The sequence below is a fragment of the Ruditapes philippinarum genome, unplaced genomic scaffold, assembly GCF_026571515.1.
Source record: "Ruditapes philippinarum isolate M1 unplaced genomic scaffold, ASM2657151v2 ctg7270_1_1_1_1, whole genome shotgun sequence".
Lineage (NCBI taxonomy): Eukaryota > Metazoa > Mollusca > Bivalvia > Venerida > Veneridae > Ruditapes > Ruditapes philippinarum.
Genome location: NW_026862062.1, coordinates 7,708 through 22,955, shown reverse-complemented (window position 1 = coordinate 22,955; position 15,248 = coordinate 7,708). Strand labels below are relative to the sequence as shown.

Here is a 15,248-nt window from a genome sequence, read left to right as displayed (position 1 = left end):
ACGTCACAGACGTCAACGTATCACAAAGCGCCATTTACGTACAAACTAGCGCGGGAAAGTATAATATGTAAATCTACGACAATAGGACAGCATACGTGCGCATGTCTCATTCTTGGTCTAAAACCGGACTTTTTACTACATGTAACGGGTTTAGGGGTTGATGCTTTTGGGGACAATGTTATATCGTCCTCACTGCTAACGCTTGTGTCACTCATAATGTCCCATATGAAATTCATTTCTCTACCGTTTTCTTTTTCACAGGTTGTCTGGAAGCAGTGATAGAATCAGAGATAGAATCAGTGACCTTCATTTCAGGTTCCGATACAGTCTGGCATACCCGTGTTGAAGAAACATGTGCATCATCTGAAATTCATTATAATTACATTTATTTAGAAGTTCATTCCGTAAATTTATTTGATGACATTTATTCAATATGAAATTTTGCTGAAGATATTCAGGTTAAATATTAAAACAAATATTTGCATTGTACATTTATGATGGAGTTGATTTGATAAATCCTATGCACTTACCCTCAAAAGAGTCGCTGTCGCGTCCTTGAACGGCATCTGCTGCTTCCGGCTGTAGGACATCTGAGTCTGTACTACCTGCATCACTGACGACAGGATGTACCATGTCCTGCTGGGATACTGCACCTTCCCAGGAGTCAAATAATGGAGTGGGATATGACAGATTTGGAGGTCCAGATAAAGTGTACACACACTTCTGGAGATTAAAAAATTCTGTGTATACACTACGCCACATGATCTGAAATAAAAAACATTTTTTTATGGAATGAACACAAATAAGAAAAACAAAATATTCATTTCAATAAGTACATTTGTAGTTCTACATTTTCAAGTATGTTTAATCAATATTCATTCAATTATGGAGTGAATATGTACCAGGTGTGAAAATGATAATAAACAAGTTTGCTTCTTTAAAAAGAAGCATGCAAAAGGTCTTTTTGCTGCTGTGGAAGATTTGTTTAATTCGAAAATATTTGGGAATTTTCTCTCATAAAAGACACAATGATTGGTTATAAATTACAATTATTTAACAAAATAGAATTCATTATATATATTGAATATAGTATCATAATGAAAGTTTGTTTTACACTTCATTTTTTAAATGTTTTGAAAGATTTTATGCCGGAGAAATGTACTTTTTTTCTTGGCGCATTAGGGATAGTTTTTCTGCAAAGAGAACTAAATTTAAGGTAAATAATAAATTTATTAAAAGTAATATCAAAAAGTATCTTATAAAATTCAATAAGCAAATTTTCGGTTAATGTTTTGGTAAGTATATGGAAACATTTCCTCTACATTTTCCAAAACGGGCATAAAGTATGTTAATCAAACAATTTTAAGACAAGGATTTACATAAAAAATATTTATATCATTTGATTAGAATAAACAGTATATAAAGCTGCATGCCTCCAACCACAATATTTGACGAAAATGAAACTTTAGTAAAATTTGTGCCATTTGCGCCAAAAAATCTCCGATGCGTTATTTAGTCATACCGGTTCAAAAGTTTAAGGAGCAGTAAATTTTCGGTACACGGTTCACTTGGTCATATTATAGTGCATGATGATATTGTAGCTATAATGTTCACTGTTACGATTTATCGAAACACGAAATATTAAAACGCTATTCAGAAACAATACTGTAATCGATTTATACATTTAAAAACATTAAAACGGAATGAAACATCCACGTAGCGCTAAGTAACATAAATCATATTTTTCGATTTTTTATGTACAGATTTGTTCACTTCGATGTTTATTTTTCGTTAAAGTTAGGTCGTATTTTAAAACGGAGCATGCGCGAAACCATTTATGTAGACTGTTCCTAATGATTTTACGCTTTAAATGAGATTTATTCACTACAATCAGATACGCAAAAAATGGATGCCGCCATCAATCAGTCTGAACACTGTGGAGAGGTCTGATGACCTCTCAAATAATTATGAAAGAATCATTCTAAAACGTAATACGGCGAATAATCAAGGCCAAGGGAGATAAATCGTGTTTACCACATTACTCGTCTGATGTAGAATAGGATTCAGTTTCTTAATTTAATTAATTTGATTAAGTTTATCACCAGACGAAAATTTTCATATTCTTTAGTAAAACTGTGTAGTATAGACATAATTATATATGTTAAAATATCGGATATTGTTATATAATTTTTATTATAAATGATTACAGTTGTTAACTAATTAAAGGAAAACAAAGTTTGTAAGTTAATTGTTTTACTTACTTCGGCCATGTGACCTTCTCACTGAGAAGCATTTGTGCCAGACATCTTCCTGAAGTTATCATTTGCATGCTTCCATGCACCCTCGATCCTGTTGGTATGCACAACCTCAATTTCTCCATTCTCGGCGTTCTTGTAAGTCTTTTTAAAGGAATACGTATGTATTACAGTGAAGTGTCTGTATCCTATATCATTCAGATGCAAGTATGCAGAAAACCCATCACTGTAGATAGTAGACCCCTTTTCCACCTGCTTTCAATTAAAGGTATAAGTGTACCAGCCGTTCTGTCTTTCACTGAATAGAGAATGACAGAACTTGAACTTCTCTCCACCATTCCAAATACATTTTGTACCCAAACCTTTCACCCCTTGTTAGTGTCTCCTCGGTGAAACTTCACCCGTCTACCAAATAGACTTTCGTCTGTCTCTACAATTCCGGTCATTTTCTTGTGACTAAGGTGTACGTGAAAATACTCTTTCATTAGTTCCCGGATGAAACTCCCCCAGTCCACGGCAGTCCCTGTGTAGCTTACACCCGCATACCTTGATGTCATTCCCAAAGACGGTCCCTCCAAATACGCCTTCATCAAGTGCATTATATCCTTTGCGTCAAGTTTACTTCTTTCAAAGAAACTGTATTTCATGATAGAAATAGATAAATACAGAATCCCTAGAGAAAGCCCAACACGGCAAAATTGAAAATGTTGCAGGCTCGGTTTGATTGAGCCTGTTCATGGACGGTACTGGAAAGTGCAAGTTACCGTCCACGCCCCCTAGCACCGGCTTAAGCAGAATTCAACATTTAAATGTGAAATAGTAAAATTTTGAATTTAGAAACATCCGCAGATGTGTTCATACGGCGGTTATCATGGAACCTTCAATGTGACACTTCCGTGCCATTCCATGAAAAGCGGCGTATGGTCCCCAAGTAATAAAAAGCGTGTGCCCTAAACGAGAAAACAATGGGCGGAACTAAATAAAATGGAATTTTGAAAGGGGATCAGAGGTTATGAAGCCTGCGTATCACAGATAAGACGTCAAAAGACAAATTTAAAAAGCAGGCAACATATCCTAAGGGTGATTCAACATTATTCAAGTAGGAATATTGGAACCACCCAACTAGAAAATGCCGAAAAGTTGAAACTAAAAATACCACAAGCACAACAATAATGTCGTGCTGAACGATCTTTAAGGATCTTTAAAGAAACCTCGTGGTCCCTGCTTCTATTACATCGGAGGGTGTATCCAGGGGTCTACGCGCACGTCGCCATCACAACCCGGTCTCTCGCATTGTCTAGAACGGCCTAACAGGCCTTGTTGAATTAACCATGTAGCCACTGTAAGGTCATCTTTGCTAAACAATAGGATTTGAAAAGTCGGAAAACGATATCTCAGAAGCATTTTCTTTTCTCTTGCGAAAGTTACCAGCAACGGGAATTTGCCTGCTTTCAGCCATAGTGAGAAAACTGTTTCACGTGTTCGGGTCCCTTTTATATCCGGAGTTTGATGGGGTTTACATATAAAAACTCGTTTTACATTAAAATTCAATTTGATTGCAAATGTAAACATGATGAGATTTTTAAGGGTTTATAAATATTTAAAAACGCACACAATCGTGTAAACGTTAATCTTACGATAAACGCGAATCAATACAGTATAAACAAGCAATTATCATAGTATTGCAAGCAATCCATAAGTCCCCTACCGGTAAGAGCCCAAGCAACATTCTGAAGGGCCATTGGCCATTCACTTATGTTCCTATTTAAATAAATTTGTTGAAAAAGTTCTTTAAAAGTGATTACAGGAAACAGTTTTTATGTACAGACAGACAGACGGACTGAAGGACACTCTAAAGTTATTTTTTTAAACATCCCTGTTATCAAAATATAACATTTTTAAAATCCTATCATGATTGAAGAATTTGGAGTAAAAATTACCAATTTCTCAAAAAAAAAAGTTCAAAAGGGGCATACTTCTGGATATAATCTTGCTAGAGTATTGAACACTCACAAATGTTGAGTGATAATAAGAAACATTTATATGAAGTTTGAAGTAGATACATTCAGAAAAAGAAGTTATTAAAAAAACAATGTTTTTTTTCATAAAAAAATTATGTTCAAGGGAGGTAATTCTGATAAATTTTGTGCTAGAGTTTTAAACCTTGTCACATATAATGTGGTTGATGACAAGCAACTTATATTTAAAGTTTGAAGAAAATACATTAAGAAATAAAGTATTTATAGTGAAACAAACTTAAAAACTAGAATCAGAAATCTTGAATTTCAGTCTATTTGTTGCCATAGCAACCAGAATTTTCAACATAGGAAGATAAGAAAAGGATGTGCATAATTTCCATACTGCCATCTACCCATATGTCAAGTTTCATAAAAATATTTTCAGTACTTTTTGCGTTATCACTGGATCCAGGTTATGTGTAAAATTTGCCATATTTTCAGTCTATTTGTTGCCATAGCAACCAGAATTTTCAACATAGGAAGAAAAGAAAAAGACGTGCATAATCTCCATACTGCCATCTATCCATATATCAAGTTTCATAAAAATATTTTCAGTACTTTTTGCGTTATCACGGGATCCAGTTTTGTGTTAAATTTGCCATATTTTTAGTCTATTTGTTGACATAGGAACCAGAATTTTCAACATAGGAAGAAAAGAAAAAGACGTGCATAATCTCCATACTGACATCTATCCATATATCAAGTTTCACTAAAATATTTTCAGTACTTTTTGCGTTATCGCGGGATCCAGTTTTGTGGACGGACGGACTGACGGACGGACAGACGGACGGACAGACGGACAGACGGACGGAGGGTAAACCTAAAGTCCCCTCCGGTAAACCGATAGGGGACTAATAAATGTACATAAAGCTTATGTTATATTAATTCCGTTTAAATTTGGATTTTATTGGATTTTATTATACTTTTATAATCAAGAATTGATACAATATATAGATTACATTTATATTATATTCATTCCGTTTAAATTTTGCAAAAAATCTTTATACGTGTGTACTGTATAGTATCAAAAATTGAACTGAAACACAGTCGATAGAAAGGTGATATGAAAATACCGTTATTGAAAGGTCATTGTTGTTATACTTTACAAAATTATAATATGCCCCGCGGACAATGTGGTGTAACGTACTGTCCTAGGATGATAACTTGAGCCTTTGTTTACATAACAAAGACCAATAACAATGCGAAAAATAGGTTAGGCAGATCAATGCCACAACCTATAAAAATGAAAATAAAACTACATATTATCATATGACTTGATAGCGCAGTAGGTAGAGCAACCGTGTCAGTAATGTGTTTTACCCGGACAGGCAGATTCGACTACTGGTTAGACATATTATTTTTACCTCAGAACAGCCAAATGTTCAGAAAACAAGTTTGACATGTTTTTTCATATACATACATGAATATGATTTCGAATATTTTATAACACTGCGATCAGAAGATACAAAAAGAAAATAGAATGGAAATAAAAGAAATAAATATATACTATAAAAAATATAAGAAGAAAACAAAAAGTAAAACGAAAAATAAATAAAGAATAATGATAAAAACAGAGTAAAAAGAAAAAAAAACTGTGTTTATAAAGTGACACTAAGTGGGGTTCGAACCTATGAGTACAAAACACTAATAGTTACAATTACTCCGACCTACCGACAGAGCCATAACGGTGATACACAAACGATTCTCTAAGAATAATGTTATATAGTATATGTAAGTGTTTACTCTTACGATATCGGATAATAGTCCAGATAACCCCGTTTTTCGACTTTCCCATGTACCGTTAAGACCAAATTATCATCTTAGGACAGATATAATATCGAATCTTACGGAATTTTAAACTTTTAACAAAATTAAAACTACATGTATAAATGCGTTTTGTGTTTATTTACTAAAATCATAATGTCAGAAATTGCAATTTTCATCACCTAGGATGTTTTATAAAGTAGAAATTAGATACAAATGACAAAAGATGTGAAGCTCCCAGGCACCGGGAAGGGGGTCCCTCCCTTGCACCGCATGATTAAAAAAAAGGTTTAGAGCAACTTGTCAGGCATGGGCGAAAATTCATGTTAAAGTTAGTCTCCTAAATAGTCTTGCAAGTTTTTTCTCTTGTTTATTTTGCGTTTCAAGAAAACTGTGTGTTCTAAATTTTAATTAACAAAGTCAAAAATCTGGAAACAAAGTGATCCCTCGGAAGCATTAATCACAACAAAATTACATAAGAATTGCAGACTCGGTTTGCTTGAGTCTGTACATGAGGGATAATTAAAAATTGCAACATACCTCACGCCCCCTAGCACCGGCTTGAGCGGTACTCAATTCTCAACACTTAAAAGTGTTGGACTCAATGATCCCGAAGGACCAGAACAATATAACAACACTGAAGTGAAGTACGAGGCAACTTTTTAAGGCTGCCACACAGCACTTGACACCTACTGTTGTGAAGTATAAAAATCTGGAAACAAGTGATCCCTCGGAAGCATTAATCACAACAAAATGACATAATAATTGCAGACTCGGTTTGATTGAGTCTGTACATGAGGGATAATGAATAAGTGCAACATCCCTCAAGTCATCTGTACAAAATATTTTTTTTTAATTTCTGATGACTTCTGTTATGACGCCACATATGACATTTGTTTGCACAGGGCCGATTACGATATGCACGGGGAACGGCTTCATATGGTTCACAAAAATGTGACCAATTAAAATGATATGTTGATTTCCCGTAACCATATGTTTTTTAACTTCCATATGATGTCGATATTGAACGGTTACTTTTACAATGTTGACTTTTTATTTTACTTTTTTGTTGTTAATTGTGAGACATTATTGAAAAAGAAAAGAAACCGAAATGCTATTCGACCCTTATTTAGTTCCTTCAGTCTATAGTTACCAATTCATATATTGTCATTTGATCCTTTATGATAAATTTTGTTGTCATGGATTTAGGTATGTGAAATATCCAACCTTAGGATAACAAAAATGACGGAAAATAAGATCGAAACATTAAATAATCATACAACATTAATCTCCTCTGATGAAAAACATACACACAAACATTTGTTAGGTCAATCCTTTCGGAAATCAGCAACAAATGAAGAAAATGATGATCAAAACTCACATTGTTATTCATATGTGGATTTGAGTACCGCTCAAGCCGGTGCTAGGGGGCGTGAGGGATGTTGCACTTATACATTGTCCCTCATGTACAGACTCAATCAAACCGAGTCTACAATTCTTATGTTATTTTGTTGTGATTAATGCTTCCGAGGGATCACTTTGTTTCCAGAATTTTGTGATCAATATCCAACATTGAAAACCAATGAAATAAATGGATCCTAAGCTATCAAAACAGCGCCAGTGTCTAATAAAACATTCTTTACAAGTATAATAACCGTTAAATGGCAATATCCTTAATGCTTTACCGTCATTAGTGGGCATTATACCAGATTAACACCTCCGGGTGTTTTTTTTTCCGGAAATTCCTTCTGTAATTTTACAATATAAAAATATATGTCAGTCAAGCGCTTTTTATTAATACGCGCATTACATTAAATGGCAATCAATGCCCCGTGACCGCTTTACTTCTTTCATACGCGTTGGAATTACTTTTTTACATTTCAAGTACACGTTTTGCATGTACATATGTTACAATTTTAAAATGAATTGTACATGTACCTACCTTATTGTTTTCTTTTACGTGCATGCGTATAAATTCTCAATGTCCCATTTAAATATTCATAGCATCTATTTTGTAAATTCTACGCATAAAAACTTCGGTTCAAATAATCTGACCAAAGCTCGAAAACGGCTGTGAGCAGCTCTATCTCTGGCCAGTCCAATTAAATCCACCCACTCCAGAGAATATCAGGATTTAAACCATTAACATATATAAATGCAGTCAATATCATTCTTTGAAAATGAGTTATGTTACGTGTCCAGAACAAACGTCTTATATTAATTGGCCATAATGATGCGTCTCAAATAATACCTTGAATAATAATCCACTGCTGATATATATGAGCCGACTTTTTCATACGTGTAAAGATACTGTTGGAAAGTCACGAGAGTAAATTTTTATTGACACGTGTACGAAAACATACAGCAATTTCTTTGACCTTATTTGGCTTAAATATTATCATACACACCTGAAAAGGGTTTAAAAGGAAAATATATTTACCTTCATTTAATATAAATCTTATACGTTTCGGCTGTTACATTTAAATTATAATGTTATATATAGAAATGTAATGTAAACATGATTTATATAATTGAAATATAAACATGATCTGACTGGGGGTTAATATTATAACACCCGGGTCTTGTATTTATGATATACAATCAATACCTTATATTATAATTAAACTATTTGCATCCCCCCAAAATAGAAAAAAAATCCCAAGCCCCATTTTTAGGGCATCGAAGCCCCACAGGAAAACCGTCTCCCCAGAAAAATATTTCCTTTATGTGCAAGTGTAATATATGTTTTTTATGTCTATTCATATATATTCATATTAAAGACAATCACATAAATACTGATTTGTATTCCAAACCCACCGATAAACATCAATACCTTCTTCCTAGCAGCTGCCACCCTCAACACTGTTGCAAGAACATACCCTATATAGTTTGGCTTTAAAAATCAACGAATATGTTCAGATCCCAACATGTTCTATATAAAAGCAAAAGAACTCTCTGAACATCTTCGGATGCGAGGATATAAAGAAGAAGACATCGCAAACGCAATCTTTAAAGCAGGCTGCAAAACAGGAAAGAACTACCAGAGTACAAACATCACTGTAGTGGTCCTTCACAAAATAAATTCCTATTGTGCTCACATATCACCCGGACTTACCAAACAATAGAGCCATCATTGACAAACATTGGCCACTAATTGAGTCTTCGCAGAATCTGAACAAAATGTTCCCCACTAAACCAATCATTGCATATAGAAGACCTAAAAACCTCCGAGACATACTTTTTCGATCCAAACTGAGACCAATAATGACAGACAAAGAAGGTCAGTCTGGACCATGTGGCACACCAAGATGCCAAACATGTGCAGTCATGCACCTCACAAATACATTCTCAACAAATATTATTTATCTTATCTCTTGCAAAGTGTGCAATAAATAATGTGACGACGAAACCAAACTTCTATTAGGTAAACGAATGAACTTACACCGCTCCGACTGTAGAACACGCAAATTTAACAGATCCTCAGTTTCGGAACATTTTCACCAGTTTTAATGACGTGTCCCTCCCTTGTATTGAACACAACACACAGTGGTCAGAGGTAACACGAAAATCACGTGAGATATACTGGATTCGCCAACTTAATACGCTTGAGCCATCGACACAATCAAGCCACACACAAGCAGTGCATCCAGAAGGCACCGAACCAAAAAACGATGGATGACACAAGGGATGTGAAATAAGGGGGAGGGGGGTGTATGCAATAAGTGAAATGATAAAATGATAAGAACGGAAAGGTCGATACGGGGAATTAAAGGGACAAGTTGTGTAAGAAAAAATCAGAGGGACAGGGCACAGAATGGGATAGGAGGTATGATGGAAAGAAAATACTTACCGTTTATGACAATTTAACAAGATAGGTCACCACAAAACATAATACTTGTGCATAAAAAGTGTTTTGATAAATTACAAAATTCTTTAAACCTGGCAAAAAACAAACAAAACTGTATCTGCTTTATTTTATGACAGATTATGTGTTAAGTTTACAGGTTACACACTTCATTATATTCAAATAAATGTTTAAATTCCGCGCTTGGTCAAAATGGCATTTATGTACACAATAAATTCTTTATTTATTTTTCCATTATGGAAATATTGTAAATCCGTTATGCAAAACGGATCAAGAACTATGGCAACAAAAATATTATGAAAGCGTCAGTGAATGCAATTTGGATTAAATTTCAGACAAAAGGCATTTGTTTTCTAATAATTTGTTTTATTTTGTCAATTAAATAAATGACATGATTATTATATTGTTTTGATATTTTATCAGTTGTACTAAATGTTAAGATGCATAAACAGTATAATCTTGACAAAAGTTATTTCAAACAAATGAATTAATGTGTCTAACTATGGTCACGCTGAGAAAGTGTCTTTTTTATCTATCACAGTTGATTACAAGAAGTATCTTTTAAAAAGTATTCGGCCGAAATAAAACTGGTTAACTTTCATATGTTAGTTCTGAATTTTCCAAGCAAAATCATATATTATGATGCACCGCATTTCACCGACCTTATTTACCTTCTAGTTTACCTATGCATATTTATTTTCTGTTATATACGGTTTATATGTTGTAAAAATGTTAAATACTACTGCTTGTCAATGTAAATTATTTTTGAAAGCTTACCCCTACGCTAATATCGGCAATTTTACTGTTTACTAAAACCCGGAAGTGTTTATTGTCAGCCATGTTGGTTATACACGACTTGATGACGTCATGTAATTACTACGTCATGTTTTATTTCGATTTATCAAGTGAGGTTACCTATGGGAGCGTTAAATTATGCATACGAAAATAATAATTTATTGATATATTTTTGCATCACATTTACCGATCCCTCGTTATTGTGTATTCTTATTATTTTTATATTAGATTTGTCAATTTAATTGATGGCGCTTTGTGTGATTTTAACTCGTACTTTATTATCCGTTAGCAGTGTTTGCATTGTTAGCAACCCTTTCGGGGCCTCTTTGTTAGCATTTCGTTAGAAACTTGAAAGTTTCAAATATTGTTAGCAAACCGTTAGCATACTGTTAGCAATACGTATATAAAGGTAGATTTTTGTTAGCAGCGAGGATTTCGTAACTGAGAACCTCAGTATTCACTCGAGTAAAATATTATTTTACATTGAAAAGTAATTTTATTTTATTTTTTAAGTAGAAAATTTACTTAAAGAAACTTTAACAAGAATTTAATAATTAGTTTACTTTTACATCCAGTGTTCTACTGGATGTAATAAAACTTAAGTCAATATTCCTTGTCGGAAAAGTTCTGCATTAGTAATTTGCGTATATTTTCCTGAGTGAATTATATTAGAAGAGAGTTAAATTAATTCTATTTTGTTTAACATTTTCCATTTTAAAGATTAGGTATTAATATATCTAGATCTATACTGTAACTGTTTATTTATTGTAAACTTCATACAGGCTATAACCTGATGTATTTTCAAAGTTCCAGGTACGGCATATAATTGTTCTGTTTGAAGTAGTTTCTTCTTTTCTTCCAGTACTTTCTTTTCTTTGACAAGGCTTATATCAATTTTACTGTCCTGCATTTTTTGTACAAAAAGCAAAGCAATGGGTATATCCTTTCCTTACAAAACTTTACATTTCACTGAGCCACCGATAGCATCGGAAACTCCCTTTCCATGCACTGATTAAAAAAAACGACCGTTTTGCCGTATCAAAACTTAACTTTGACGCTTTTACTTTTTGTCGGTATTGCGTTACAGGTCCGCCAGTAAAGTATTCTTGGGTGATCTCATCTTAATATTTTCAGTGTGTGTTTCTTATGGGCCCATATCGCTCCTGCACCATGGTCTAATGAGTCAGTGAAAAAGCTTTCTGCATTGTCCTTAATGTATTTTACACTTGTGTGGAGCGTAAGTTGCTTCTTCGAAGCACCAAAGTGCGTACCTTGTACTTTGTCTCTGATCTAGCATACATAATTTTCCGAGAAGTCTATGTGTATAATGCATTCTGCATCGTTCATCTGTTCTCGACTGTGACGGAAATATCTGTCCTGTGTGCGACAATTAAACATATGTATCTTAAAACTTTCAAGTGATTTATAAAGTTTGTCGACCAATACACTTGCTTTGTCATTTTCAGTCTCTTTCACGGTGAGAGATACTACTTTTTCCTTCAGCTATATTCCGTCTTTAAATATTCTTTTCTCCTTTTTTATTTGCCACTGTGATCAAGATACAGTTTTATCATCAATGTTCATCTTTTTATCTTAACAAGAATTACACAGATCATACATACATTCATATGAGCCTTCATCACATACAGTTTCTTTCACAAAATCATCTATTTTACTTGAAAATGAAATGTTAGCTTTATGTAGCGCATTCACCATCAAGTTCATGTTATCACATACTTTACATAAACATTTGTTTCTGTCTGCGTCAGACAGAAATAAAACCCAAAATGGTCTAAGCCTGACAAACACAGTAAAACTCGGTTTTGTGTTACCTTCAAAAAGAAATGTTTTTGCTTTTGTTTCTTTTGCTTGCTTTTTGTTACTGTATTTTTCATCCCTGTGATGGTTCTAGAGTTGTCGTCTCTTACGTAAAATGTATGCACATTTTCCTTAACTCGTCTAGTTAAACATGGTTTTCTTCTTGATCTGTGTTTATCTAAATTTATACCAATAAGTCTGAATGTTTCTAATTTCAACCCATACTTTTAAGTATTGGTCCAGAAATAATTCTTGCCAATCTGTTCTTTTCTCACTTCTGATGTTTTTATAACCCTGTTTCAACTGCTGTACCAAAACTTCAAAGTTAAACAGGGCCCTTTTCACACTTCTTTTTCCACTTTGGTTTAAAAAGTTCCTCAGTAATTGCCTTGTTTTTGTTCTAGGAAAATCGATGACTGTCGACTTCTCTTTTAATCTGCTCAACATTTTCCTACAACAATGAAGTTTGTTTCCTCTTTAATTTTGATATTTCTACTTTCTTTAATTTGTTATCTCTATAGACCTTTGCTCTTTCTTTATTCTGATGTTAAAGTGCTTGTTGTTTTAGTCTTGACATTTTCTTTTGAATTTGGAACTGCTCTGGAGAAGACGGAGTTTTCTGGAATTCTTTTGCCTTTTCTTGTCTATTCCTCAACGCTTTCTTTTCGTTTCGCTATTGCTTTCTGGCATGTCTGCGTTCCCTATCTGTCATATCTTTTACCAACTTTCTTTTACCACATAGTTTGTCCTTTTAATATTTCTCTTTACATTTTGTAATGTATGCTAATCTCCTCATTTGGCTAGCGTCTGTGTTAAAACGAAACTTCCGTTGTCGTTCCGCATTGGACATCTTCCCCATTTTCTGAAAGAATTTGGAAGATTTCATGAAATTCAAACTTTTCTCGGTAAATGTCTAGATTGACGGTATTTCACAACAGTTACACATTTGTTTTAGTATATTGTTCATTTATGATATATTTATGTTTAAGCTTCTCTGATGAAAGTTCATGATAATATTTATTCATCACATATCCTGTCTAACATAGGACGAAATCAATAAAAGGTTTTTCAAATAGTTTTAAATACTGTTGAATTTTAAAATATTGTTGTCCGTGTTGTAAAAAATTCGTCAAGTACCTATGTTTTCGGTAGTATTACTACGACCTTTAATTATCTACAGTGTGATGAAACAATGGCTTAGACCGCAGTTTGATTTCAGTACACATCATACACTTTCGAATAAATGAAATGTGTCTATCCTGTCATAAAAGTTGTCCATGATGTAACAAAATTGATTTGTGCGCATGTGATTATTTTAAAATGCTTTCATTTCCGAATATCTATATTATTTAAAACGAATTCGAGACATTGCACGAAACATACACGTACAATGATATATACAAAAGAAAACAAGATATGAATGTGAATGTCTGAACACACAGCAGAGACATAATAACCTACAGCTTTCTTGAAAATTTATGTATGTGCTGTAACAATGATTTTCGTCATGTTAGTTATTGATCAAGCAAGAATTATAAAACAATTTTTATTTTACCACTGATTTTATCCTTAAGGACCCATTGAATAAGATTTTTTTTATATATCTAAGAACACATACACTGTTTTATATTGATATTTAATATAAAGTAACTTACCCTTTTGTCTCTGCTGTAACGTCAACAAACACTTATATTCATACTACATTACCTGAAAAAATGAAGCAAATTAAAGCTCAGCTTGAACAAAAAAGAAATGATTACATCAAACATTCCTCTTAAAATCCTGGCATTTTCTTGAAATGCGAGTGAAGTACCTGTTTTTTTAACCATATGACTCTGCTGTAACACATGCTGCATCTCTGGTGACCATTTTAACATCTTAGCAATACAAGAATAAACAAAAGTCCTGTCTTTTTCACTATAAACTATTTTGACAGGGAAAAAACATCAAAATCAACCTATCTATTGACTTAAGTTGAGTTTTTCATGATACAGTTGAGTAAAATTGTCTGTAATATATTTCGTCTGTGCTGTAACAAATTCTCGTAATACCATGGACAAGTTACAGCACAGAATATATTTGACTTTAAAACTAATACGTAATTACTTGTCCCTTTAAAATGGCGAAAAACGTGTATTTCAAAAAAACAAAATCGTTGCTACGATCTATCTTGATGCAATAAGTCTTGACCATTTGCAATTTACTACAAATTAGCAGCGTTACATTATAGACACACATAAAATATACGCAGTCACTTACCTTCATTTAAATCCAGCTTTTTTAACAAATGGAGATTAGAGATGTCGGGGACACTGTCACATTGCTTACGTAAACATGACTCTTCAAAATGGAGGTACTTGTCATTTGAAAAATTGAAGGGATCAGTTTGTATTGTTTAGTTTGTTACATCACGGACTTAACTGCAAACTATTTTGGTACACATGTTGTTGCTAAATAAAAGTAAGAAAGGATTAATATAATGCATATAGCTGAAAATCAATATTTCGGTGAGATATCAAGTCGTTATTAATGATAAAATTTATTGTCATAACAATCTTTGATAGTTTTGAAATTTTACTAATAAGTTAAAACTTTTAGTTTGAGACACGTTACATCATGGAAAAACTGGGCCTTTGACTCACCATGAAAACAATTTAAAGCATGTTACGTAACTTATCTACGTCTTAAATTGTCAGGAAACATCGATGCTTTTCATACATACTTGGCTTTTGA

The 15,248-nt window shown here is 33.4% G+C and overlaps 1 pseudogene; it reads right to left on the bottom strand.

Annotated features, from left to right (window-relative positions):
• Nucleotides 1–93: 93 nt before the first annotated feature.
• Nucleotides 94–10,742, bottom strand: LOC132717806 (uncharacterized; annotated as a pseudogene).
• Nucleotides 10,743–15,248: the final 4,506 nt, after the last annotated feature.